The sequence below is a fragment of the Lathamus discolor genome, chromosome 6 (genome assembly GCF_037157495.1).
Source record: "Lathamus discolor isolate bLatDis1 chromosome 6, bLatDis1.hap1, whole genome shotgun sequence".
Classification (NCBI taxonomy): domain Eukaryota; kingdom Metazoa; phylum Chordata; class Aves; order Psittaciformes; family Psittacidae; genus Lathamus; species Lathamus discolor.
Window position 1 is genome coordinate 81,972,396 of NC_088889.1, and position 27,830 is coordinate 82,000,225.

The 27,830-nt window shown below is 39.3% G+C and overlaps 1 long non-coding RNA gene across 1 annotated transcript in view; it reads left to right on the forward strand.

Moving 5' to 3' along the window:
• LOC136017790 (uncharacterized) overlaps nt 1-27,830 on the forward strand; it is a 55,102-nt gene that overhangs the window by 14,273 nt on the left and 12,999 nt on the right. The window contains exon 2 of the long non-coding RNA XR_010614087.1: nt 5,766-5,847. This is a non-coding gene — a long non-coding RNA (uncharacterized LOC136017790). The remainder of the gene's footprint in view (nt 1-5,765; nt 5,848-27,830) is intronic.

Consider the following 27,830-nt stretch of genomic DNA (forward strand, 5'->3'; position numbering starts at 1 on the left):
TTACCACTGGGTTCTTAATTCTTGCTGGAAGGTGGATAGGCAGCAAGTGCATCTTCCCTGTATAGTTTAATATGTTTTGAAAGCTGATTGTTCTCCTTGATACTTTCCTAAACAGACACATTAGAAAACTCACATATCTGAAATAAAGATTGCATAGACTGAAACAGGGTGCTGGTGAAGACTGTGCAGATAAACACATTGGTGCAGGATTAGATGAAGCTGTGCAGTAACAAGGAGCTTTGTAATACAGGTGCGCAGGTACAGTTATTGAATGTTCACATATAACTTAAAACGTTTAACTGCAGCGTGTAACAGCCTAATCTAGTATTGATTCAGCTTTATCTTACTTTTTATAAAGCATGTGAAGGCTAATCATCTTCAGGCCTGTTGCATGTAATACCTCACATAATTGTATACTGAATGGTACACTAGGCTCAACAGCAGCCTTGGCTGGAAAGAGAGCATTACTTGTTCAGTGTTGCAGTAGATTGAGATGCATCTATTGTAACTTTTTTTTCACTATCTAGCAGTTAATCTTGAGTACAATTGGCATGTACTCCTGTCACACTTTGTTACTTTTCAGCAGGCATTTGTTGGGTTTTTTTTCAGGTCCCCTGGAGTGGTCATCACTCTTCTGTGTAAATACCAAACTTGCTAACTTACCCTTTAAAATCTTCATCAATTTTAGATGTCATCCAAAGTATAATAGAATCTGTAATCTACAAACAGCAGGATGGAGCTCTCAGTAGCTGTATAAAAAGCTGAAAGCCATGCTTGGGTGTTTTGTGGAAGTAAGGGATGCGGGGGGGAGGGGAGAAGGCATTAAAATTGGAGTTTTAATTTTTGATTGGTAAATTAGGTTCATGGTGCAGTAAATCTTACAGATTTTTTTCCCTAAAAGTCTGACGCAGTGATACTACTTTAGAGAAAGGTAAATTAACTACAAAGTAAAAGTAATTGCCCTTCTTGGGACACTTATCTTGGATGTGCTTATTTGTAGGCAGGTTTAAATGCATTATGCCTAAATAACTACTTGACCACTGCATTTGTCTTTCACAGTGCAATCTAATTGTATACTGAGACTTTAGTATAATGAGTTATTTCACATCTCTGTTAAACTGATTAGTGATGTGACTGAGACATGACTAGCCTGAATGACAAAGTAATAATCAATAAGAGTAAAGGATGGCTGACAAGCAAATGAAGTCTGCAAAGTCAGCACCACTGATTAAAGCTACTGCTTACTTAAATACACCTTAGAGCATCAGTGTAAGTTTTATCTTGGTTTCAAACTACTGTCTATAAAGGGCTAGTAATTTCTATATAACTCTGGTATTAATCTACGTTTATGCTGCTGTTTGCCAATTGTATTTACAGAATCTTTCACTCAGTAATTCATAACAATCTCCTTTGACCTCTGGTTGTATGATGTGGAAGTTCAGTAAATGCAGCTGTATTTGAAGACCCAGGCATTTTCTCTATCCTTCATCTGCTGGATCTGTGGCATGTGGGCGGGTTATGCTTCCTAGATTACAGATGTATTTTATGTAGAGAAGCTGTAGGCGAACAGTACTGTTGTTGTCTCGCCATACCACCAGTACACATCTTTGTTGCCTTGAGTACCATTCTGTGCTTGCAGGGCGAAAGGGGAGGAAGTGGTACCTGGCTGATGGATGTCAACTGCTTATGCAGTCTGTCTTATTTGAATAAATGCACACAAAAATAACACTTTGCTCCCATAAGATCATGTGTGAGAAATAACACTGTATGTACTATAATTATGATAGGCATGGTATGTCTGGCACTACATTCTGCCTCAAGATCTAGGACTGGTGATTCACAGACTTCTCAAAGTCTAAGACCTTAAAAATTTTAAGAGAGAACACAGAATTGGAACTTCCCAAGAAGAAGTTCATTGCTCACTGAAAATGTAATTCCTTAGTCAAGATGGATGATGGCGTTAACTAAAAGAACTTCCTCATTCAATGGTGAGGTGAAACCAGCAGTTGTAAACCAGCAGTTGTAAACCAACAGTGGTGAGAGAAGTAGGAAATAAAAGGTAATAAATGTAAATGAAAGGTTAAAAACTGTGTAAAAATGTTAAAGGGAAGACATGGAAGTGAAAATAGAAGCAGAAGGGGAGAGTCCTTGAGCAGTGGGTGGTAAAGGCAGAGTCTTATGTTTCTAGGAGAATAACAGTTGTAAGCAGAATTTTTTGAATTTGTATAACTTTTAATAAGCATGTGTAAAAGTTCAAAGCTTTTGGGAAATACCAGTTCTATAAGTAGAAGAATTTAATTAAAGTCCATCTACATGGCTTTGTAGACAGTAACCCATGGCAAGTCTAGAGCTTTCTCCTGAGATTACAAGTTTGGATATAATTGCATTAATTTAACTCCCTTAAACTCTTTAAAGACACTTAACTTAGAAGTCCTCATTGGTTTCACTGTTAAGAATATGGATTAGGAATGGACAAACTGATATGTGTTGTGTTCAGCTTCTGTGAGGCATGTTCTTAGACCTGATGATAAATGTTTTATTCGGTGATCACAAAGTAACATAAAATCATAGAATCATAGAAAAGTTAGGGTTGGAAAGGACCTTAAGATCATCTAGTTCCAACCCCCCCTGCCATGGTCAGGGACACCTCATACTAAATCATCTCACCCAAGGCTAAATCTTCCTAGTATTGTTCGGATATGACGTGAGTTAAGGGAGTGCTCAATAAAGGAGGATTTTGTCACATCCACTGTCGCCTAAGTCTGTAGATGAACTGTGATAGGTATTGAGTGAAATGCATACTCTGGAGATACAAAATCCAGTAGGGCCTCTTGGGAGGGCAATATACGGGACAGTCCAGAGAAGTGTGCTACCCCAGAGTAACAGGAACAAACAGGACTCTGGGCAATAATGAGCAGGGCTATGAGGAAAATGTCTCGCTGTTGCACATAGTCCTAGAGACTTTTAAAATGGATGTTGCCAAATTAGAGGGTGACCTACTGGTCACACTCCTTTTGATGTAGCCCAAAGTGCAAACAGTTGGGTTTCTGGGCTACAAGCACACACACTGGCAAGTCGTGCTGAGCTTGTCTATCAGCACCCCAAAGTCCTTTTCTGCAGGGCTGCTCTCAACTCGGTCTCCTCTCAGCCTGTATTTGTGCTTGGGATTGCCCTGATCCACATGCATGATCATGCCTTGTTGAACTTCATTTTCAATGTGAAGTCATGTGAACAAACTTCATGTTCAATGTGAGTCATGCAGATTTTCATTACAAAGAAAGGAAACCACATTTGTATCAATGAATGAGGCACCACAGAAGAAAAAGCCTAGGGCACTAATACGTAGTTAACTTGTATTGCTGAAACAGGACTAAATAGCTTTTCTGGAAGAGATGTTACAACAAAGCACAAGTTCTGCTTAGAGTAACGGAAATGGCTTGGCTGTTCCTTTCTGAATGGAATGGGGGCTATATTCAGATAGCTAAGTGATGGCAACATGACCTCCAATGTCAGCAGTGCTTGCTGAGTGAATAAAACCATGTCTTTAATGTTTTCTTAATATTTTTGTCTTTATCTGAAGTAGTAAACAGCAATCAGTTGTTGATCTAATAAAAATATTTAGCCAGGGTCAGGCAATTCTACTGATATGGTATGTCTGCAGTACTTCCTTGTGTGCTGTGTTATACTTGTCCAATTTAAACCAGACTTTTCCTCTTTCAGTAGGCTAGCTCCTCTACAGCATTAGGAGATTAATTTTCATGCCCTCTTAACCTCTGACCAGGTGTTACCTTGCTCCTCTTGATTGAAATCCTGCCTAGGTTGACCTTAATGTTTTTCCCCTTCTCTGTGGAGTTAGCTGCTCTCTCTACATTTGAAGTTCTGTAACTTTCCTGGTCAATATTTCCATTCCAGTCTGCAGACTTTTAATTGCATTTTTGATCCCTTAGCCTTCCCTGCTGAGTGCCTGGTCTCTGTAGCTCAGATTTTTTCTGGTTTGCCCTTTTGCTCTTTCAACTCATCAATTTGCACCAGTTCACTGGCCTTTGTAGTTGGCTTCAGTGGGTATTTGTAGCAGAGTTCTCTGTTGTAACGTCCAGACATACTTCTCCCTCCTACCAGCAATGAAGTGTTTTTGGCTAGAAGGTATTTCACAACACATCTTTTCTTTTTGATTCTTTTTCCTGTTAGCCCTCTGATCTATCTTCTGGCATTTCTCTGGCCTACTGCTTCCAGTCTGAAAATGCTGTTCAAGTAAATATTTCTGTCCATCAGATTAAAATTACTATTAAAATATCTCTTGGTCACACTAGTTCTTTCAGTAGCTGCTGTTATGTACATATACATACATCCCAGATTCACCTTTGTGCCAAAGACCACTGAGATTCCTTTTGCCTTTTATCAACAGAGCTTGTATTTTAGGCCACTCTCTTCTGTAAACACTTTAAGAACTAAACTGAGTGCTTTATCCAGAACTGCTGATTTTTCAGATTCATTTGATTGCAGCATTGTCCTACCTGATGCTGTTTGTGAATGTGCATGTTGCTCCTCAAGCACATAAACAGAGTCAGTCTCCTGAAACCTCCATTCACAAACTGATGTGTTACACACTGGGGTAATGGATTCTTTTGTCTTGTTTCCTTATGTATTCCTATATGTATTTCCTTATGTATTCCTATATGTATTTCCTTATGTATTCCTATATGTATAAAGGCAGTTCTGAACAGGGAAAGTAGCCAAAATTGGAAACTTGAGGATCAAGCTTCTTCTCAATTTTGACTGGTTTGCTACTAGAATTAGAAAATTCCTTTGCTCATTCTGATTTCAGTTTACTCCAGTAATGGCATAGTTTGGATGGAAAAAAATCAAATAATAATTAACAATTTACCAATCAGTGCAGCACACTGTTTGCAATTCTAACATTGCTGCTGCCATGCTTAACATTTTGGACAGAACCTGTAATGGGAAGAAAGTTCCCTATTTCACCAGGCAGACTGTGAACTCCCCTTTCACTATAATACAGTGATTCAGTGGTTATTTTTGTCTCCTGTGTCTATAATACCTTGGCAGCACTTTTAACACTGGTAGTCAGCCTGAATCCAGGAGCTCTGATTAAGCAGCTCTGGCTTAATGTCTTCAGAAGACATGCTTGAGCCCCAGAGATTTCTGTTTTATGTAGTTGAAACCTAGACGACTCTCTGATAGCTTGTGATTATTTTAAATAAATCTTTTCTAGTTTGGGAGAAGAGTAGTTTACTCAGACTGGAACTCCTGCTGAACTGCAGCACAATGTTACTAAGAGAGAAAGTGCACTTCTGTTTACAATATGCAAAACACTGTTGTGTTTGGTGGTTTTTCTTATCTGAATTTAGAGGGAGACCTTTCATCTTATTTCCATATCTAAGCATGCTTCTGTGTCTTTACTGGTCCACTAAAAAATACTATGAATGCTGGAGAATGTTAAAATAAATGCACAACTCCCATTAAGTTTGTACTGAAGCTTATCTTATTATAGTGATTCTTTATTAATTGACAATGTTTCTGCAAAACAGTATTTGTGGTGGGTATTTCTGTGGGTGAATTGAGAGTCAGTATATGCTCAGGAGTTTATCTGCTGAAATCATGTATAACAGCCTGATACAAGCTTTTCTAGAGCTTGGCAAAGCAAATAGATCATAGCTACTGCAGTAATGTCAACCTAGTATGTCCTACAGAGAACTTGAGGTGACTACTTTGGAGTGGCTTTTACTGTAGCCTTTTCCTTATAGGTGCCAACCTAGGATGAAAGACCTGCAGGAGAAGAGAAGAGGTCAGAGAAAACAGCAGTCGGACCACCAAGCCTTATTATAGGTACTGGGGGATATTCGCTGCCCACTGGAGCAGTAAGGATTTGTGCTGTCTCTAAGGGTTTTCCTTTACTAGTACTAGTGCCTGGCAGTGATCACACGTCAAGAGCCACTGAGGTGATAGCCCCAGTTCTCTTTTTTTGTGCAGAGCTTGATGTAAAGCAAGTTGCCTCTATTTAAAGTCATAATGAACATCAACACTAATATTTCTGCATAATGAATAGCTTTCAAGAGTGCAAATTACATTTTTTTTCTGCCTGTATTTTAAGTCTGTACACTAAAAGAAATACAAAAGTTAATTTCATTCAGAACTGGGGATACTTATTCCCGCATATTTACCTACAAGGAGATTTTATCCATGCATCTGTGTTAAATATTTAATGTTAGGGTTTTACAGAAATAGATGTTGTAAATATTTTCAAGGGATCTCATTTTACTGATAAAGTATATGGGATAAAGCTGCAAAGGGTGTGTGTGGGAATACAAGCAAGAACATTTGCCAGGCTGCTGAACTCATTTTCAATTGGTTTGATTCCTTTCATTTGATATGAAAATGGTGTAAAGTAGAAGAGAATCAGTTCCATATGGGCAAACCAAATACATTCTTCATGTTATCCTGTGGGTCAAAGGAATAACTTATTCCATGCAGACAGAATGCTTTAAAGTTCTATGAAGTCCTAACCTAAGAATTGAAAGCATTTTTGTTCATCTATCCTACTTCTGTTTGAGAGCTGATTTTGGCTTCATGTGCTTGTAACTAAAATTTCATGTTGTTCATATTAAAATATCATTGATATGCAAAATGGCACACTGTTTGATTTGCAAACGGCTGCTTTAAAATGGATGATCTTGAATATTAATGAAGCAGGCTTTCAAACAAATTGCCATTTTCTTTCCCTTCTCCTGTCCCCTTTTTTGATGTAGGTGCAAAGGGTTTGACAGTATGGAAATTATGAAAATAAGCAAACTCATTTCATCAAGTGCACCATTAATTATTCATTAACTATTTGAAAGGCAACATCTCATCTCTCCATATATATAGTGTCATTCACATCTACTCTGTATAGTGTTCTCTGGCTTCATTTCAGTAGGTGTTTGTTATTCAGTTTTATCCTAACTTTGTCAAAAGACTGTGGCTCCCTTAATCAGATTCTTTTGAACTGATAGGACCATTAGTGCTCCTGTTCTAAGTACATGGGCGTATCAAGTGATGTTTTATGTGCAGTGCATACTTTTTGTCAAATCATCATACAACATCGCTTTACGGTGAACTGAAAGTTGCCTTCATCCTTAAGATACGCATTCAGTTCATCCTCTGCATCCTGCTCTGCAGACTAGATTTATATAACTCTGTTCTGATTTCTATTCTCAGAAATCTATACTCCAAGTCCTGATGAAGAGGTTAGAAATTGTATTGTAATGAACTTGTTCAAAAAAGGCCAAGTTCTTTCATGAAATGAAGTAAAAGGAAAGTATGAACTAGATCTTGTTTAAAAGCAAATTATAAAATAGTCCTGAAGGTTATTCCGTCTTTCGTAACTTTAAGGAATAAAGATAAAAAGAGTTAGCACAGTAAACTGCCTTCAAATCCCAGATGAATTTTACGTAGATCATCTTAAGCAGAATCAATGTTGCTTTGACTATAAACCTAGGTCATAAAATCACAGATCCAATATCTAGTCATAGGTCCAATATCTAATGTTAGGGTGTCATTCAGAGAAGATTTGTGAGCTGATTGGCTTTCCTTGGAGACTAGAAACATTGTGGACTCACACATAAACATGCAAGACCTACGGAAGTGGGTTTTCTGGTTCTCACTAGACTCTTAATGCCATTATTTTGATCTTGTTTCATGCAAATAAAAAGCTTTTTACAAACAAGTTCTGAGTGTCATGTAATTAGATGCATTTGAAAATCAATAGTGTCTGAATAAGTGATGTTGAAAAATTATTAGCAACCGTCTAATCAGCTACACAATAGAGATCACATACCCTACCCTAATAAGAAAGAGGGAGGCCATTATCAGCAAAAGTCATGCAGCTTCAAAGAGAACAACAGATGCCCAAAGACAAGGTTGGTAATAAAATCAGAAGCATCCCTGTCTATGTAATTTATTCAGTTTACTATGCTCTTTATCCAATTTGCCATATGCTATGGGATATAAATTTTGAGTATGTGTTGTTTCCTTTTTTTCTCTTATGCTGATCATTACACAAAAATATTAAAAAATTCACCAGGAGAATGCTAAGGACCAGGTGAAAGGATCTGTGAGATAAAAGCATTGCAAAGAGATTCCTCCTTTGATTGTGGTATGGCCATCGAACCTGAGTCTGGCAGCTTGCGATAATAGTATGCTGTGTGGACTATGCTGGACTAATAATTTGCTAATGAACTGCACTGTCTAGACCTTGATATCAGCAAAGGGAAAAGGAGGCTGGGATCTGAAACCATGGGGTTTTGTATTCCCTGGTGAAAGCTCCTGGAGGAAGGAAGAAAGAAAGGATGAAACACTGTTTTTTCTTGGGCTTGACTTCTTGTAGGGTTTGCCTCTGTGTGAAAGTATATAATGGTCCTAGTCTTGTAGAGCACTAATTCTACAGGTGGCTGTGTTGGGAAGATAGCAGAGTTGGTGCACACACTAAGCTCTAAAGTATTGTTTGTGGCCATTAATGTACGTTCTTGTCAGAGGGAGTCTGGAATTTTATAAGTAGCAGAAGATTTTGGTGGTATCCTGGTCTGTCTCTGCAGTTAATCTGTGCTCACTAAACCTCTGCAGCTCTATGCTGCTATCCAGACGTACCTCACTGCAGTACCAGGAACATTTTTCTCCTGTGTAAATAAATGAAATATTTCTAGATTATATTTATAATTCTCCAAATGTCAATTTGTTGGATAGAACAGAGTTAATCTGTGGCTTATTTCCTGACAAGGCCTGCTTGTCATGTTTTTTTCTGGGGTATGGGAGAATAGTGTCAGGCCTGGCAGGGAGCTAGAAGCTAATAATGAAACATGTTTATTTTCAAAGAACAACAGAACACTCACTTAAAGGCAGACAATCTGAGAATGTGTTCAGAATGCACAATTTAGGAAATTTTAAGGAATAAGACTTGAAATATGAAGAAACAAAGCCTGCAGTTAAATTAAATATCCAATTAAGCTATCTGCTTGGCTGCAAAATATCTTCTTGACAGACAATTAGTTCTGGGCAAGTCAAACATTTCAGCTATGAATTCATATAGGGCAATTAGAGAAACTAATCTATATTTGATGTGAGGAAGTGGTAAACTGAAAAGCTGCAGAATTAATATGGAACTTTAGAGTATGTGGACTTCCCTACAGTCTTGCCACTGAATGGGGAAGGAAGTGGTGATTTTCTGCATGACCCCGTAGTACATTTCTTCTTTGTAGAATGTCTTGAGTAAGATAATATTACTGATTTCTGATTCATACTGAAGATACTGAATGCCAATTCAATTTTAATAGCCAGACACAAAAGAAGAGCACACAAGATTACAGGTAATGCAATGTAATGAATAGACTTCCGAAAAGTTTTGCTACAATGGAATCAAAATCTATCCTCTTGACTCAAAGCTTTGCTGGTGGATCCTGGAAACTGATTTTCTCCTTTACTCTAGAGTCTCTTCTTCCTCTCAGATGCACACCTCTCTTAGTGACTGGACTTTGTTGACTGTCAGTACACAGCACTGCTGAGATTAGCAGCAGTATGTTCTGCCCTGCCAACAGAGCCTGTATGACACTTTTCAGCAGTGTAGGTCAACTGATATTTTGCCATCCCCAGTCGATCAGCTGTAGCTGGCCCAGGACTGGGCTGCCTCTGCCCAAGCAAGGAAGGGGAAAGGTATGGTGCTATGAAAGTCATCCCAGAATTGACTTTGGAGTTTTAACTGCTTCTGAAGGAAGCAGGAGCAAGGAATAGTTGGAAGAATGAGAAATGACAATATCTGTGTCTGTAAGACCCATTTAAAAATCTTGTAACTTATCAAATGTTCAGCCTGAATGCATCTGTTACTACTGCCTCATTTGCGTGAGAACTGTGTGTTACAGAATGCCCCTTCTAATTTTTTGTCAAAAAACCTTGGCTGTTAGTGACTTATGAGGTAAAATAGCCCAGGTTACTGTTAGAGATGTAGAGCTGAAGTCCTATTATAAATTTTTTTTTCTCCTTCATATGTCTCCTCTTTTACTTAAGAAATTGCTCTTGCTCCTCTTTTCTTCATTTTCTGAACTTCTATTGAGTAAAAGTTTTGGATCTAGTGGAAGACTCCCACTAGAGATGATTGCTGTTGGAGCAATCTTTGGGTAAGTGATTGCTGCAGGGCTGCCCAAGTTATTGTTAAACGTGATACCTCTATCTGCTGCCTACTTACAGATTAGGAACAAAGCATATATGTAGTCAGGTTACACTTTTGCTACATCAGGTAATGAAATAAAACATTGTTGGTGCCATTGAAAGCCATGGAGTTACACATGAAGTACCCAAGAGTACAGTTTAGCTCAAAGTTGTTTCTCAAATTGCATCCTCTGCTACAGGAAATAACAAACAATAAAATAGTCTAAGAGAAAGCGCATAAATTGTGTAAACTACTATGGAGCCTCATTTGCCTTTAGCTCCTTAAGCACAATACTAATAGACTATGCATATTTTGCCCAGTCCTTTGGGTTTCCAAGTAGCTACTGGGAATGAGAGAGGTAAAGCTGTAACTTACCACAGGTCCCTGCTGATGTCTGTTTATTAAACATTTATTACATGAAGAAATGATTCAGCTTTTCTGCCTCTGTTGCAATATATGGATATTTACTACATAATTACAGCAGTCTTGTTATGAAAAGGTTCTGTCACAAAACTGTTCCTAAGGGCTAGTCAGTCATCTTATTGCCAATCTGAGCACTTTCCTTCTTAAAAGGGTGAGGGTGATACCAACCTGTGTGGCTTATCCAGGGCTCCAGTTCTTCATGTACTTCTCCCCTACCTTGCATTTTCCATGCCATACAGGTTACATGTCTAAAAGTGGATGCTCTCTCATTACCCCTCCCATATGCTGCATGTCCTAAATAGTGCTTGTATACTTATTGTGTCTCTGCAATGACTTTCCTATATCATGATGAGTGAAATATCTGGTACCTATAATGGTACCAGTATGTGACTGGTCATATTTATTAGACAAAAAGATAAAGCAGGTGGAAAGAAGGAAAGAAATATCAGCAGTCTCCTGGGTGTGATGGAATGCACTTCACAGCAGCTTGTTCCTCTCTGCCTGATCTCCAAAGTTATCAGTTAAGAGACAAACCCCAGGCGGCTCCTGTACAGCACCATCTACAAAAATAACTTATGTTCATGACAGATATTTATTCACTGTTCTGGTGATTATGAATTCAGGTTGTGATGAATTCTGTACATCTGAAAAGGAATGGAAGTATACTGATATTAAGTCTGAGCTGTGTATTTAATGCCCCCATTAATAATATGTGTAAAATCTTTGTAATCTGCAAAAAATAATTTAAGGACAGTACTGAGTTGTTACATAAAATGTATCACCTACAGAAGAAAAAAACTCCTTTCTTCTGTATTTTGTGTAAATATATCCTACCTAAAGCTTATTTGTTTAACTTGTTTCTTTTAGATGGTAGGGAACTAATAGGGTAGTATATGGACCACCTTACAAGGCAAATACATTATTCATAAGGAAGTATTGACTTATGCACCACACCTCATGTGTTCTGCCTTCAATTTGGAAAGCCATCATTTGTCTTCTTCATAGTTCGACGTTTTCTAAATCTTACTGAATACTCTACTCACTGGTTGCCTTCTCTCATTGGGATTTAGCTGGGCGTTTGACCTTGCCAGCATTCCTGACTCTCTTTATCAGGAAGATTGTGTTTGAAAGGGGTAATCTGTAATAGGTGTCCTCTAATGATTAATGTAATGGAAAAAATAATGGAAGGTTCTGGGGAATACATTCAACATTTTTCAATTAGAGAACTTCTACATTTCAATTAGTTATCAGGAAGTTGGTCGATTGGGTATTATTGTTCCTTTCAAAGGTGGTAGGTTTCCCATCCTTCCACTCCCTGCTTTCGCAGAATGTTAATTTAAGGAAAGTGGCTTTCTTGGGAGTGACAGCATTTTTATTTCACAAGTTTCAGAAGGGTGAAATCAGTCAATCGCCAGCATGGGACTGCCTTGTGCAGTTCATGCAGATGGGGCAGTCTGCTCCCATGAGAGCAGCTTTGGGAAGAAGGAAGCATGGGGTAGAGAGGCTGGAGAGAGAGGGATTGTCTCATGCTGAATCCTCTCCCCGCTACCCCACTTCCCCAGTTTATGTCAACTTGATCCTGCAGTAATCCTTGATGTTGGAAGTGCATGTGAACTGGAGTGCTTTTAGAAAATGGTTTTAGCAGCCTGTATCTTGCTCTGTCTGGAAAGAAAAAGCCTATTGTGTAGAGACCCCAAATTTCATTTGGATCCTGCTGGAGATTCAGTAGGGAAGGGTACAGCTATGTGCAGGACCTCAGACAGAATAACCTGGATGATTCTCAGTGAAGTTGAACAGGGGTTGTCCTCTGTTATCTTCCCCATTTATTTCTGGTTGAAGTGGTTATGTTGTACATTTCTGTGCCCTTAATAATAAAAAAAAGAAACCACCCATTGCCCTTCGAGGACAGAATTTAATGAGTAATTTTAAAATGAATGGTTTTTGCAATCTCAGCTCCTGTACACCCGTCCCACCCCCAAAAAAGAGAATCACCAAAAAGCACCCAAAAGCAAAAACCCATACATTTATTTATGTTTCCATTCTGTTATGTACTGTCCAGGAGAGGAGCAGGGAAAGATTACATTTTGTCCTCTTTTTTGCTAAACACCTGAAGAAAGGTTTTGAGCTTCATGGGTTAATTTGTTTGATTTGGTTTGGTTTTGGTTTTATTTTGTTTAGTGTATTTCCCAGTTCTCAAGGTTTTAGGTGGGTGGTGATGAATTCTGCAAGCTCAGACATAATTCTTTGCTGTGTGATATCATAGTGCTTCTCCAAATCCCATGGATAGGAGTGGGAAGCCTCCAGACTTCAGTTACAGCTAGCAACTGTGATAAAGGACTTAGTGTTCCTTTAGGATAAGGGGAAAACCTCCCTCTACAAGGTGTTTGCTCTAGTAGTAACTTCTACTGTAGAATAAGTCTCTAGGGATTCATAATGGCAAATGAGATAAAGCATGTGGGGTGTTCTTTTTTCTGTTTTTCTTTGCATCCAGATTTTTATCTCCCTATTTCAAGCAGTTTCATCTACTTTTCATTAGGGCTTATTGTTATTTCTTGCTACTAGAAAAATTAATGTTAGAAATGAAGTTACTTGGGTGATCATTCTTAATATCCACATTTGCACATATGACAAAAATTTCCTGCTAGGCCCCTCCTTTTCTTCCTTTTGTCTCATGTTTTAGCTTGCAATAGAAACATTTGTCTGATGCACACTTGGAAGTGAAACATCGCTTTTTTTAACTCCATGTTGTTGCTTAAGAGGAAAAGTGTGTCAGGATGATCTATTGTGGGCAGTTAAGTAAATCCAGCTCCAATTTGTATTCTTCACTTTTATCAGTAGAACACTTTCCGTGGCCTCATCAGGGCAATTTAAAAATATGCAAACTATTGTCAGGTTCCACAGAGAAGAACAAAAGGACTACTGAATAATTCAAATTGAAGCTCTAGTGGTGGGTCTGTCTCCAGCTCTGTCATTTTTCATCGTGATATATATAAATGACTGACTAGCTGCCTGTGTCCTAGTCTTAGATGTTGACCTTCCTGTACTGACAAAGAGATTCGTTACTCATTTGACAGTAACCTTTTCAATGCAATCACTTCTATGCCATACAATATTAATGGAGTGACAATGAATAATAAATGCTTTCCAAGACAGCCTGCTTGTTTCAATTAGATCACTGGATTTCCCAGGAGTGGCTCCCATATACTGTCAGGTGTGATGTAGATGCTCATGCTGGCAAGAACAGCCTGATGCTTTAAGAAGAAAGGGTAATTAGTGTTGCTTGAACATCTATAGGCACGGGATACTATGTGGTAGATAATCAAGATTTCATAAATTGATGCTTGGCATGGAGCTGTACCTTTGTATGGTGTAATATGTGAAACAGAGCAGAGAGTTTAGACCAAATGTATGTGGAATCTCCAGGTCACATGGGGAGTGAGGTCCAAAGTGGCATCACACCACTGCAACCAACTGGGGAATAAATCATGCCACCCAGAGCAATGACAAATGTTCCTTAGCTGCCTCCTAAGATGAGAACCAGAAGACCAACAACATCAAGTGAACATATACCAATGTACACAGCCTGGAGATCAAACATACCCAGTCAGAAAGTTTCAGTATCATAGGAATAAGTGAAACATGGTGGGAAAATGCACATAGCTGGAGTATAACAATGGCTGGCTATAGGCTGTTTCGTAAAGACAGGCAGGGTAGAAGAGGAGGGAGGAGTCATGGTTTGGTTAAGGAGAACCTTGAATGTATAGAAGTCAGCTGAGGCTAACTTCCACATGAATTGTGGAAACCCTATTGAATGTCTCTAGGTTAAGATCAGAGGAGTTGTCTCCAAGGGGATTCTTACAGTAGGTATCTGCTACCAACAGATTTTTGGATCTTGCTCCAAAACAAGACAATAAAGCCAATGAAGCAATATTTGAAGCAATCAGTGATGGACATTGTCTCTCTGGATTTCTCCAAGGTTTTCAACAGTTTCCCACAGCCTGTTCCTAGAGAAACTGGTATGTTATGGTCTAGACAAGTGGTGTGCAGTGGGTGGAGAAGCGGCTGACAGGCTGCACCCAGAAGATGGTGGCAAACGACAGGATAGAGCTGACATTACTTTAGTGTGGTGCTGGGTGTATGGGGGATCGCTGCACTTATCACACACCTCGAGACCTTATGACCATGTACAATTATTTAAGGGTGTCTACAAAGAAGACTGAGACACCCTTTTTACAAGGAGTCAAATGGAAAAGATGAGTGATGGGTTCAAGTTACTCCTGGGGAGATGCTGACTGGATACAGAGGAAAATTTTTCACAAGAACAATCAGGTTTGGAATAAACTCCCCAGGGAAGTGGTGGACTCCCCAGTGTTGGACACTTTAAAGACTTGGCTGGACAGGATGCTGGGCCATCTGGTCCAGACTGTACTTTTGCCAAGAAAGATTGGACCGTGTGATCCTTGAGGTCCCTTCCAACCTGCTATTCTGTGATTCTAGGATACCAGGTATAAATTTAAAATTAAGTTTCTCTGTTGCTGACAGTTGGAACAGTGTGCCATTACCGAAACCTGCTTCAGGATTCCTGTAGGCATTTCTCAAAGGGCAATAAATAACCCTGTTTCTCCTCCTGTGCAGCAGGACAAAAGCCCTGCTTTTATAGCTTCATGCAAGGTTTTATGCTTGGTAAAAATCTGAATTTGTTTCCATTGAGGAACTATGTTTGGAAAAAAAAGTGTTTTCTGGTATATCTCACCTAAATACATTGGCTTGCTGACTGCCCCGCAGGCTGCCCTGTGGGGGGAGAGAATCTGTTTGCAAATAATAGTAATCACAGTATTTTGGTGAATCTAAAAATATTTTTTGTTTTATTCTTTTGTTTTTCCTCCTGAAAGTGTCTTGCAAAGGCAGTATTTGTATTTTATGTGTCTCAGTGTGGGGGTTGTTTACTCTTCTTTTTCGGCCAGGGAGCTGCTTATTTTCCATAGGAGGAGAAAGAGCTATGGAGCTGAAGAAGAGGAAGATAATACAAGCAACTGACTGAGTTCCTCTGTTTATTTAGACCCATCCTGAAGCTTAATTAAATTGAACACCAAGTGTCCCAGCTAAGAGCCTTTTTGCCTGTCTGACTGGCACATAGATTCTGGTAAATGTAGCTGGACCTTCTTCTGAGAACAGACCTGTTTCTGTAGAGATAGAGATGTTAAAGGTAAGAAATTTAGCTGGACTGAATCTTCCTGTACGAAAGGACTACAGAATGCTTCCAGGCAAGGAGGCCTTTCCAGAAAGAGGTGGAGTGGGTCAGACTGTGTTTATGCTACTTGCATAGAGGGAATAGCAGAAACAAAGTAGGCTTGCTCCAGGTGAGCTTGTGCTGCTGTTTCTAAGGTATTGGTACTGAAATGAGTGGAGCTGTAGATAGCTGGGGAATCTGAACTGGAATCACACTACCTTCTTTCACTACTGCCAGTGAGAGCTCACTTGATATTGTATGGCTGTAACTTCTGAACCACAAAATTTCCAATTAAATCTGCTTTACCTCTAGGTAGTTAATGGTTATGTTAGTATCTCTGATTTATAAGATTAGAGTTATTTTAGATTTTGCTGTAGTTCACTCAGATAAAGTAGAGAGAAAGATCTTTGGGCATTTTTATGCTAAACCTTTGACACTGTTTCATGGAGCAGGTTCTTGTTTGCAAGTAATTGATGTTTGTGTTTTCCCAAGGACCTAGTAAAAGAAAAAAAAAAACCAAACAAACAGAAAATAATGTGTATTTTACAAAACTGTAAAATGTAGAGGTTAAAGCTGAGTTTTTTTCAGAACAAGACTGACTATGCTGTTTTTAAACAAGAAGACTTGTTTCGAAACTGGTCATTCAAGTTGCTTCCCCACAGTGTTTTTAAACCCACTGATAATGTCAATCCTTAGTTGTTAACTGGTAATCCTTTCATAGCAAGAATTCCCTTTTCCCATATGGCTGGTAAGTCAAGGAATGCTTTAGTGTTCTCTACTGGTTATTTTCCTGACATCCTTCAATGACACATGTCCAAACTCAGAGATATTTCAGCATGGATTTCCTTTGGGGTTGTAGGAAGCAGGCAGGGCAGCTACTGAGTGCACAGGCTGTACAATGTCAGTAATGTTCATGGGTGAGGTGTTCTGTGGTCTGATTCTTTACTGGGGACAACCACAGCAGCTGTTAATGGTTGACTGGATAGGGACTTCATCTCATCCCTAACCCAAAGCCATTCTAAAAACTCTTCCCTTCAGTGGGAAGAAGTAAGGATCTGTCAGTACTTCTTTCTGCAGTCCCTCTCTTCAGGCACCTCAGCCTACACATTCTGAAATGCCTCTCTTTTCATGGAAATTTCACAGAACAGTCTTTAGGATGAACGGAAACAGTAGTGAAGGTGATAGTGCAGGAGGGGTTCGCATATGAGACAGCCATGTCTGAGGGAGAGCCACCCCAGATCTGTGCAGCCTTCTGCATAAGGAGATGCAGTGACCTGGTTTGGAATCTCATGAGCCTTTGCTTGCTGTTACCCACAAGGCTGGCAGCTAGACAATGTTTCAAGAATGTAATGTACACTCCATTAATTTCTGTGAGCCTTAACAATATGTGTGTACTGAACTGTTTTGCACTTCTTTACAGCATCTGTCTTCTGTGTCCCATTACATTCTGAATGCTGCTTCTGCATGATAACTTAATTGCTTTATGTCATCTTCAATGTTTAGCTCTTGAGCTTGAAAACCTGAGCAGGTGTTTTAACTGAATATGTGAGTGTAGACGGATTGTGAAAGCATGAATGTTCCACAAAGAAAAAGGCTGCCAGATCCTGTTCCATTGTCTGTATCGGAGCTGGCTGACCCAGCTGTATGGTGGTAGGACGGAATCAGATGATGTGTTGCCACATCTTCGATAATATTGTGTTATCATATCATGTTGCTGTAATAGATGTGATGATATTGTATGTTATCATACCAGTACAGATATGATTCTGCCAGCCACCAAAGCAAACCAAATCAAACAGCCATGGAAACATTCTGAACACAGTGAAATCATGCAGGCATCCCCTGTGGTTGAGGCCCTTGCTTTTAGGAAAAAGCACAACATGAATGGCTACATTCATGCTCAATCCATGACCTGTGTATGCTTTAATGGAACAGCTTTAGGCTGAGCACAAAATTAATTCTGAGTGGTCCAAGGGTCCGCATGTAAAACAGGAGGACAGGGTTTGGCATGTGATTTCCATTTCAGTGCCATCAGGGCCGAGTTAATTGACATAACAGCTTATTGCTCGTCAGAAGGGTGTCCCTAACTAAATTTACTAGGGAAGTTTTTCAGAAAGAAATTTAAAATATAAGCATAGAATAGTTCAAATTTTGTTTTGTCTTTGTCTCCTCTCCTTCCCTTCCTCTTCCCACATATTTTCTCATGACTGTTCTGCTTTTCTTTCTCAGATCTCTCCCAAATTCACTTTAGCCTATTAAGTTTGTAAACATTAACTCCAAGTGATGATGCCATTTTATGGGGAAGAAGTGCCAGGGGTGTTTGTAAGGTTGCTTTGAACCAGCCAACCAACCTGGTGTTGCTGATGAAAAAAAACCCAAACCACGGAGTGGCTGTAATTATGTTGCACATAGTAATTTGTCAGTGAAATTATTTTGAGGAAAAATCTACTCCCAAAGTGCCAGTGAGCCAAAAGCCAGGTGATGAAGAAAGAACATTAAAAATTATCATTGTTGGGAATATCTTCCAGCTCCTGCATGAATAAAACAAAGTTATGAAATATAGATATACAAGCAGGTGAAGGCAGTTCACAGCATCTTTAGGTATACATCAACCAGTCTTCGTGCCATAAATTTTACAGCACCTTGTGCCACTCTGGGTATTTAACTTGCAGATGAATCACTTTTTCTTGCATCAGATGCATCACATGTGGGTAATATTTATGCAAATCACAAGCTATTCTTCATGAACTTATTTTATGGTTAGATATTTGAAATCATGTCTTCATACTGGTTTGATTTTCTACCTTTGACTTGACACTGTTCTTCTAGTGGGAGAGGGTATTGCGTGCAGTTTGATAAACAATGCTGAAGTGACAGATTTAGGCTTTAAATGAAATTGTGTTCCAAAAACTGTGAAACAAAGAGTCGTAACTTACCCTTAGCTACGTACATTTCAGGGAAAATTATCTTTCATGCTTTGATCTACACTGTATCATTTTACTGAGTGGCCTCATGTGCAGTATCAATCAAATCCACCGAAGATGGGTGTGAATCTCATTTAAAATCAGAAAATACAAATCATAGATTCATCTGCCTGGTGGGAAGGAAAATGTTCCATGAGTCCCAGTTCCTCCAATTACAACTGAATTATTTTGTATAACTCTAGAGAAGAAACTCCTGCAGTCTTAGTTCTCATGTATTTCTCCACTTGAATTGACTACCCATGGAAGACTTGACTGGGACTGCCTGAGCCCTATGGGAGCTGGGCACCTAGCTCTCTTCCCAAACACCTCCTACCCCTGCTTGTGCTTCTCATAAACATCTAAGCCTGGGAAAACTAGAATATCAAAGTTTCCAGTAGAATAGGCATTTTAAACAATTCTTGCCACAGGATGGTTGTCATGTAGATGCACACACTACCTCACTATGGTCCACAAGGTGTCATAGAGAGTTCTTAGCCAGGAGTCTATGTGGCAGATCCACTTATTATTACTCATGCCCTGATAAAGGGCTGGATCAACTGACAGACTGAAAAGGGGAGCAGGCAGATGAAGGAGGGATGTTGCACCTTCCTGTTCACCGTCAAATGCTTCCAGGTACTGCTGACAGGGAGTTCACCCAAAGCCCTGCAGTTATGGTGAAGGACTAGCCTTGTAGACTGGCCAGAGGATTCCTGAGAAAATGGTTCCAGGCTGCCAGTTTCCAAATTACACTGTATCTGCTGCATTCCAAGCAGAGGGAAAGAAAACACAGGCAGGAAGTTTTGTTCTAAGAACATTTTTTAGAGCTGGAGTGAGAGCGATTGTGTGTCAGATGGGGAATTGTAACACAGGACAATGCTTCTCTCTAAATACAGTTCTGTTTTCCAGTCATAGCTTATTGTCTCTTGCTTGATATTTGTAGCTATATCAGTGTGTTGTCAGGGAAATAAGGCTTCTGATGTGATAAATTCTGTGTTAAAACTTCAGTCCCATGATAAATGAGATCAGAGATTAGAGAGAGAGGAAAACATTTTTTTCTTTTTTTCCTTTTTTTTTTTTTTTTTTTTAAATGCCAACAGTGGTGCTAATGAGCAGAAACAGGAGGGGAATCACCTCCTGAGGGGAGCTCTGTGAAGGGAGAGGCCATGCAGAGCTTGTGAGAGTCCACAAACCTTTTCCCTTTTTATTTCTTCAACTGGAAAAAAGTTTTTAATGGTTGTCCATTACACAAAGATATTCTCCAGGCTAAAGAGCTTATTTGGAAGAGCTGTGCTAGCTGCATTAGTAAGAAGAAATAAAAAAGCTGTATGTCATTCCTCTTCACCGAAGAACTGACTTCCAATAGGACTTCAGTTTGCTGGTCAGGAAAAGGTGGTGGCTGTGAGCTGATACATCAAGCATGCCCTGAGCACTTAAATGCTGTTGTAAATGGGTAGTGATGAAAATAGATATCATGATGGCTTTTTGACTAAATAACTGAAAAAATAAATGCCCCCTCCTCTTCTTATCCAAGGTTTAGATGTCCATGTCCTTGCACTTTTGGCTGTAAGACAAATTGTAAAATGCTTACAATGCCTCTCTGTGTACAGCTGCTCTGCCTCTGATTACCAACTGAGATAAACGTGCACTGGGTTTTACAGGCATGTAGTTCTAGATACTAAAACATTTAGTCTGTATCTCATAGAGTCCCTTATAGCATTCCTATCGCCTCTTCGCCCTTACCTTGTCTCAAACTTATCCACTGTTCTTAATGCTGTACAAGGAAAGCCTTAGGATGAAAAGAAATGTGATTATGAAGTTGTCCATACTTTGCATCATTCTGTATTTTCATTTAATTTTTTTTAAACAAATTTACTGCTGTTTTCTACAGAACATGTGTTGCATGTCTGTAAAATGCCACACTGGTCACACAATGCCAGAGTTTTGGATTTTGCAAGCAAGAGACTGGTCTTTCTGTGGCTATAGGAAAGCTGTATTTTTTCTTTTCCCTTCGGTACCAGTGCTTTTGTTAGTCAGCTTGGCATGAGCATTTTATGCAAAGACAAGGAGAGGGAAGGTGTCATTTTGTAACATGCCTTTCCCCAATCTGCATCTAGTCTCATTTCTGTCCCTTATCTGCTTGGCTCAGACACCTGCAGGAGACAAAATGGGACAGTCTGCTCCAGGCTACTTTGATTCTAGCTGCATAAGAGGTTACAGAAAATCTGATTTGCACTACAACAGACACCCATTTTTCATTCCTGAGCTTCCCCTTAGGAAACACACATTCTTATTTCTCTCAGATTTGTAGTAGCTTTTCCTGCCCATGTTTCAGTCTTGATGTCCAACCTAGTTTCTATTCTGAGTGCTGCAGTGCCTGGGAGCTGGTAAGGCAAAGAAGCCAGCAAAATGATCTTTTGGATTCTCTTCTCTGGAAGCTGTACTGCCTGCTCTCTGCTCACTGCCTGCCATTAACTGTAAATAACAGTATTCCTTATTAGTATCACTGCAGGTGAATCAGACTCTACAACTGCTGAGAAGCAGATCTTTTCAAGTGCTGTTTGTTTTGCTTAGGACACTCCAGCTACTTGGCTTGGCTTGGTTTGGCTCAATTCTTTTGACCTGCCTGGAAGGGGGAATGTCTGTGGCTTCAGGAAGGCTGTATGATTGACTGATGCCCTGCAGGATAAACTGGACTTTTGAAGAGTGTGGTGTCCCTCTGATCTTGCCTCTCACCTGTGATGGAGCGGGTTGAGGAGAAGCTATGAGGCTGCCATTTGAGTTTTTCAGTGCTCTGCTTCAAGCTGATTTTTATTTTATGATGAGGTTTGGAGAATTTCACATTCTCCCTTGTTCTCCTATCCTTGAGTTTGGACTCTCAGGAAGAATACTCCCCACCTACCCCCCTCCCCCCCATTCTATCATATTTCAGAATGTTATTGTTTTCTCTTGTTTAGACTGTAAGAGCAGTGAGTGATGGGCAGCACGCTGCTGCCATGGTTGCATTGTTACATAGCAATGACTCTAATAACAGCATTAAGTGTGTTTGTTAGCAATCTGGTGTCCCTTTCCCCTTTGACAGTCTGGGGTCACTGGCAGGGACACTGCCAGCCTTTCACCTTCTTGTCTCTTTATGCTGGTTCTCCCTGAGGCAGGTGCAAGCTCTGAGCAAAAGATTGTGCAATATTCAGAGGAAGGAGACCCTGTGCTTTGAAACCTCATGGCATTTTTGTAATATGGGTAATGAAACCCCAGAATTTTCAGTCTGTATGGAGATGATCAGTTAGTTACATCAAAAAGTGCATCATAGTATATCTCACTCTACAGCACGCTAGGAACCTGCTGTGGATATATGTGAATGTAAAAGTCCTTTTCTCTTTTACTCCTGGCTGTTTGTGCAGGTATCATGCGATGTGCTCATAGCCTGTATCAGCTGCCTGCATTTTAGTATGCGAACATGAATTTTCAAAATGGAGAGAGAAATCCCGTTTTAAATATACGGGGAGGGGAACATATTTCAAAAATCACAAGAAAGACTTTAACATCTGCCCTCTAGAAGGAAATTGCTGATGTTCTCATTTTATATCAGATAAATCTTTGAGTGCTGCAATGTTTACGTATTTAAATGCAGATTTGAAATGGAAGAAGTGACTAATTAATTTAGCTCAAGCTCTTAACATTTGCATTATTTTCATTTTAATTGAGTATTTTGTTCACAGGGTTAGTGATTTTTACCGCAACTCAGACTATACTTTTAAGTAGTTTTATGCTGACAAGAGCCAAAAAGAGAGAAAACTATATGGAAAAGAGTAATTTATGGGTTTGTTGCTAGGAATCTGAAGACAAAAGGCTCTGCTGTTATTCCACTGCATCTCCTCTGCATTTCAAGAGGAATGTTTTTGATTTCCTTTACATAAAGTGGGGCCAGAACTGGACTCTGCAGCTCTTAATTCAACTGAGAATAAACTTCAGTGATGGCTGTGAGCTGATGATCTCTGGGTAAAGGAAGTCTGGGAAGATGCTGGGTAACAGCATTGCAAAAGTAAGACAGGGCAAACTAATGATCTTAAGGTCCTTTCCAACCCTAACTATTTCTATGATTTTATGATTCTGTGATCTTCTGCCCACGTGAGACTGTTCCAAGCTACCTACTTTGAGGAGGGGATGAGCAATAGAGAGCTTTTTACCTACAGGCTGCCTGACAAAAAAAAAAAAAAAAAAGGAGCTAAACCACTTTCCCTGCTTTGCTGTTCCACCTCTCAATTTCATTGCCTATATGAGATATAATTACCCATAGGTTTCTTCTGTTTGTCCTAATTTTTTTCCAGTAACTTCACTCATTCTTCCATTAATTTCCTAGCATACTTGAGTAGCACAGTATCCAAAATGAATGCAAGTGGGATTGGACAAGACCATTGCACTGGTGGTTGTCCTGACAAGGAGGAGATCTAAATTATTTCTCCCCACAGGTTGTGGTAGATTGATGCAGAGGGTCAGTCCAGTAGGTACCAGTGTAATAACAATTTTCCCCTTTTTTTCCTCCAAAGTGAAAGAAGAGACTTTTACTGGTGCCATTTGACATTGAACTGCAGGTGCATAAACCTCCTGCAATGGAAAAGGCAGAAAAGGTCAGAGCACCTGGAGAGAAAAATGCACTAGAAACTTGTAAAGTTAGAACTGCATGGGAAAGGTGCTTCTTTGCCTCTGCTCTTGTTTTCTCTGAGTGTAAATTCTTTCTAGCTCAGGTTGTTTTTTACTCATGTAGGAGACTGGGTTTGTGTCGCACTCAACACTGGTATGTAATTTGGACCTGTAAGTGGTAAAGCAGTATAAATACTGGCACTTCTAAAAATAGTAAGCAGACAGAAGTCTAGAAGCAGTGGGTCTAGGAGCTGGCCTGCACTCTTATACAACAGAAAATGTGTTTTGTAAACTATGACTGGGCTGGTGTAAGAATTTTTCTCTCCTTTCCATAATTCATACAGAGACAGCAGGGATTGCCCTATACAAAATTCTAGGAATCAGCTATGAGCATCCCTATATGTGAGGGAAGGGGAAACAACCCTCTAGAAAAAAGCTGCTCTGCAAATGGGTCAACATTCATATCTAAAGTAGTCTGTAACAGTTATTTTGAAATACTGAAATCATCCAGTTTGCTGGATACCCCTCTTGCATGTGGAATGGTTATTTATGCAAAAGATGAACTTCAGACTCTTGAAAATATTAAAAATGGTTATTACAGGCTCTAAACAGCAGAGCTTCTGTTCCTGATTTTGCTAGCTGGAATGTTTTTTCTTTCTTCCTGACTTTGTGGCAAAGGCAAAGTGAAAGTTTTGTTAAAATCAAATCAAAACGAAGAAAGAAGACCCCCACCAAACTGAAGTGAATGTTAGCGGTTTGTTTCCTTAGTTTTGGCCTAAAGGGCCTAGAGACGGTGAAGATACAGCATGTGTCACTAAAAATCAAGGGGTATATTGAAACTATTTATACTAATGGTGTAGGTTCTAACAGCATCAAGGAAATATGGAAACACAAGCTGACAGAGGCTCATAATGATCAAAGCCAATGTTGTTTCTGCTTGAGCAGACAATTTTGATTTGAAGGTAAGTGTGCTTGTGGTATACTTTTCACCAGCTTGTCGATCAAGGGAGACAAGGGGCTCTAGAAAACCTGCTTCAGTACATTACATATTCTGTTCTGTATTTCTTGTGCTCCAAAAGTCCTTCTGGGATTTCTGCTGTGGTGTTTGAGAAGATTTTAAAATCTCACTATAGGAAGATAAACAGAGGAGGCAGAGTAACAGCCCTGTGTAAAAAACAGCATTTGGTAGTGTTTGCTTTTTATTTTAGGCCTTTGAAGGAATATAATCACCACAATGATTACGTATTAATGTGCAGAGCAACACGGTAGTGTCAATTTTAAGCTAAAAATGTATCTGAGGAACCAGCTTGTTTCTGTCTGCTGGCACTTATTTGTTTCAGTTTGTTTATACAAACAATAGCTTTTGCTGCATTGTGACATATGGTGGCACTTACAGGAGGATCTGGCAAACATTGCTATCAATTGCAAGTCACAGATTTTGCCCCCCTAGCGAAAACATAAATCAATTATTTTATGGAAGGATGCCTGGTGAGCTCCGGAGGATTGCCTGTCCATTCCTCCAGTGTGGCTCGTGGGGTTTTAGAAGTAATCTTGCCACTTGTATTCTTCAGTATCACATGTATGTGGATGAAGGGCCTCCACTTTCTCCTCAGTGGTGACTGCGTGTGAATTGCTCACACGCTTGAACTGGAGAGTTATTTATTTATTTATTATTAGAAAAATACAAAGTATTTGTTATTCATGTCATGCTGTTTCAGCAAACTCGTTTTTCATTTCATGCTCTCTTCCTCTTTCAAATTGAACTGAATTACTCTCCCTGCTTTTTTCCCCCCTGTCCTATCACAGTCCATTACAGAGCTACAAAATTACCCTTCTCCAAATTTGCAAACTGCTTCATACCAACTGTTTATCTTTTGATCTTCCCATCTCTCCTATTGCTCTCCAAAGTTTTAAGCCCAATACAGACAAAAGAGAAGTACACTTCGATTTTCTTTTATCAGCATCTACTAGTTTCAATTCTATGGTATTTATACTTGTAAGAGAGAAGAAGAAATTGGCAAAAGGTGACTGAATGGAAGGTTGGAAATATTGATGGTGTACTGCTTTCATAGATGCTATAACATGATGAGAGTGTTAACATGTTTTAGCCTGATTCAAGTCCTAATCTTCAGCCTGTTACTGATGCTGACAACTGTAGTTGAACTGGTATGACCTTGTAGGAGCCAATCTTTCCTGTTTTATTTGCACTTGTGCATGTCTTTGTATTCCAGCTTCAGTTCTGACTTAACTATACAGGAAAACTATAAAGAGTTGTACCTGTCAGCTGCTTCATATGTAATATAATGCCAAGCTAAAACTGCATGCTTATCAAAAGGTCTGTATGGTTGTAGTTTGGGAACAGAGTTGTCTGCCATTTGTAATAAAGGCTCATGGAGTTTGATACCAGAATAATTTTTGAAGTCTAGTCTTACAAAACCCTGAAGTGAAAAGAGGTAAAAGGAAAAGGAGAAAAATTTGCTCTCCTGTTCTGCTCCTGATATTAAGCAAATTATTATTAGTTCAGGGGAAGGGCACATTCCTTCTATTTACTGTGGTACTGTGGGGTGAGGGAGAAGAAAAGGGAGAGAAGAAAGATCATGAGGATGAGCTCTTAGTCTTGGTACCTAGATTGGTGTTTTGTTTTGTTGGTGGTGGTTTTTTCAGTGGTTACCAATTTTAAATATCATCACTATTGAAATAGTTATTTGTAATCTTTGAAGGCAGCTTCTTGCTATCACTTGTGTTTAGTTGGGAATATTTAGACAGCACTCCCATCATCTGGTGAATTCCAGCATTGACTGAATACATGAAAGTGTAATAATTCTGCAACAACTTAAAAGGCACTGTCCTCAAATTTTAAGGGGATGCAGCACTAAAACTTCTAGACAATGTTAGACCTTTTTCGATTGTTTTAAAGTGAGCCTGTAACTGGTGCTTGCACATTTTGTGTGTTTGTGAACATTCAGCTGGGTAATGACTGTTTCATGCAAACAGAGGAGGGATTTCGGAGCTCATTTCATGAAATCAGGCCCTCATGAATGATACAGCTCCTTTTCTCTGCAGTTCACCTACTGTATCTCTTAATCTCTCCACTGTTAAGCTTTCTACAGTAGAGTAATAGAAGCAAACATTAAAAGAAATAAATTACATATGTGCATCATTTCTTCCAATATTATTGATCCTACAGCAAACAATTGCTAGATTAAATGTTCTAATTTGAAAATGCAATTGCAGAACCTTATAAGAAAGATCTCAAGCATTATAGTTTCCTTATGAAAATCTTGCTATTAACCTCTAGATTACATCATCCATATTGCATTGTACTCTTTGCTGTTGTTGCGGCAAAAGCAGACATAATGGCAGGGGTGTTACAGTGAAAATGGACTGTTGGAGAAAGAAGTCTTTTGGAATTGAATGTCAGTTGTAGGCCAAAATATCTTGGACTAAGTATTAATTCTCTTGATTGGCAGAAAAACAAATAATGTTAACACAAGACATTTTTAAAACAAAGTTTGCAGAATTTTTTAATTAGAAACTCAAATTTCCATTCAACTTTTTTATTAGCAGTCTGTAACTAAAATGCTCTCCTGCTTATTCCAAGTGAATATTGATTTGCAGATGTGTCATCCCAGAGCAAATGTGTGATTAACTGATGGGAGTACTGGGTTGTCTTTGTTCTGTCCTGTGTTTCTAACAGCAATACATTTGTGGGGTACATATACTGCATGGTTGGTTGTTCAGTCTGGGAGCAGGCGTAGATTGCTGTGAATAGACGACACAGTGTCACATTTGGTTTGGTATGTGAAGTAGAATGTATTTTTAAAACAATACCTTCAACCCTTGTCTGTCTCTGCTTATAACCATAAATTCCAATTATCTTACAAACACTGCTCTTTGTTCAGCTTATTCTGCCAGATGTAGAAATGTGCAAAAATACTACTCCTTCAGGAAAGAGAGCCAAAATTGTCTTTTTCTTGCAAACAAAGCAATACTTTGCACTTCCCGGTATGATGTCTTCTTAATTAGAGAAGAGGCATTGTGGAAGGTCAAAGCCTGTGACACTTGATTTTACTCAGGGTGAATCTTACCCAGAGGAGTCACCAGCTTCAGCTGTCACAAAGAGATGCTTTGGCATTGGAGGCAGAGCTCCTGCTTTCAGAGTGCCTGAGGAAAGAATCAGAAAGACGATGTGCATCCCATTTCTCTGAGATACTGTGCGATTGCTGCCTGAGCTTTGAAATCTTTGCTCTTAGGTGCTGAATTTTCAGGCTTTAGAGATTGGGGGGTTATTTTTGTTTGTGCATTTGTTTGTTTTTACAATCAGGTGATTTTAAACTTACTGTTTTGTGACTGTTCTATAGCAAGAATGGCCATTAGTGAT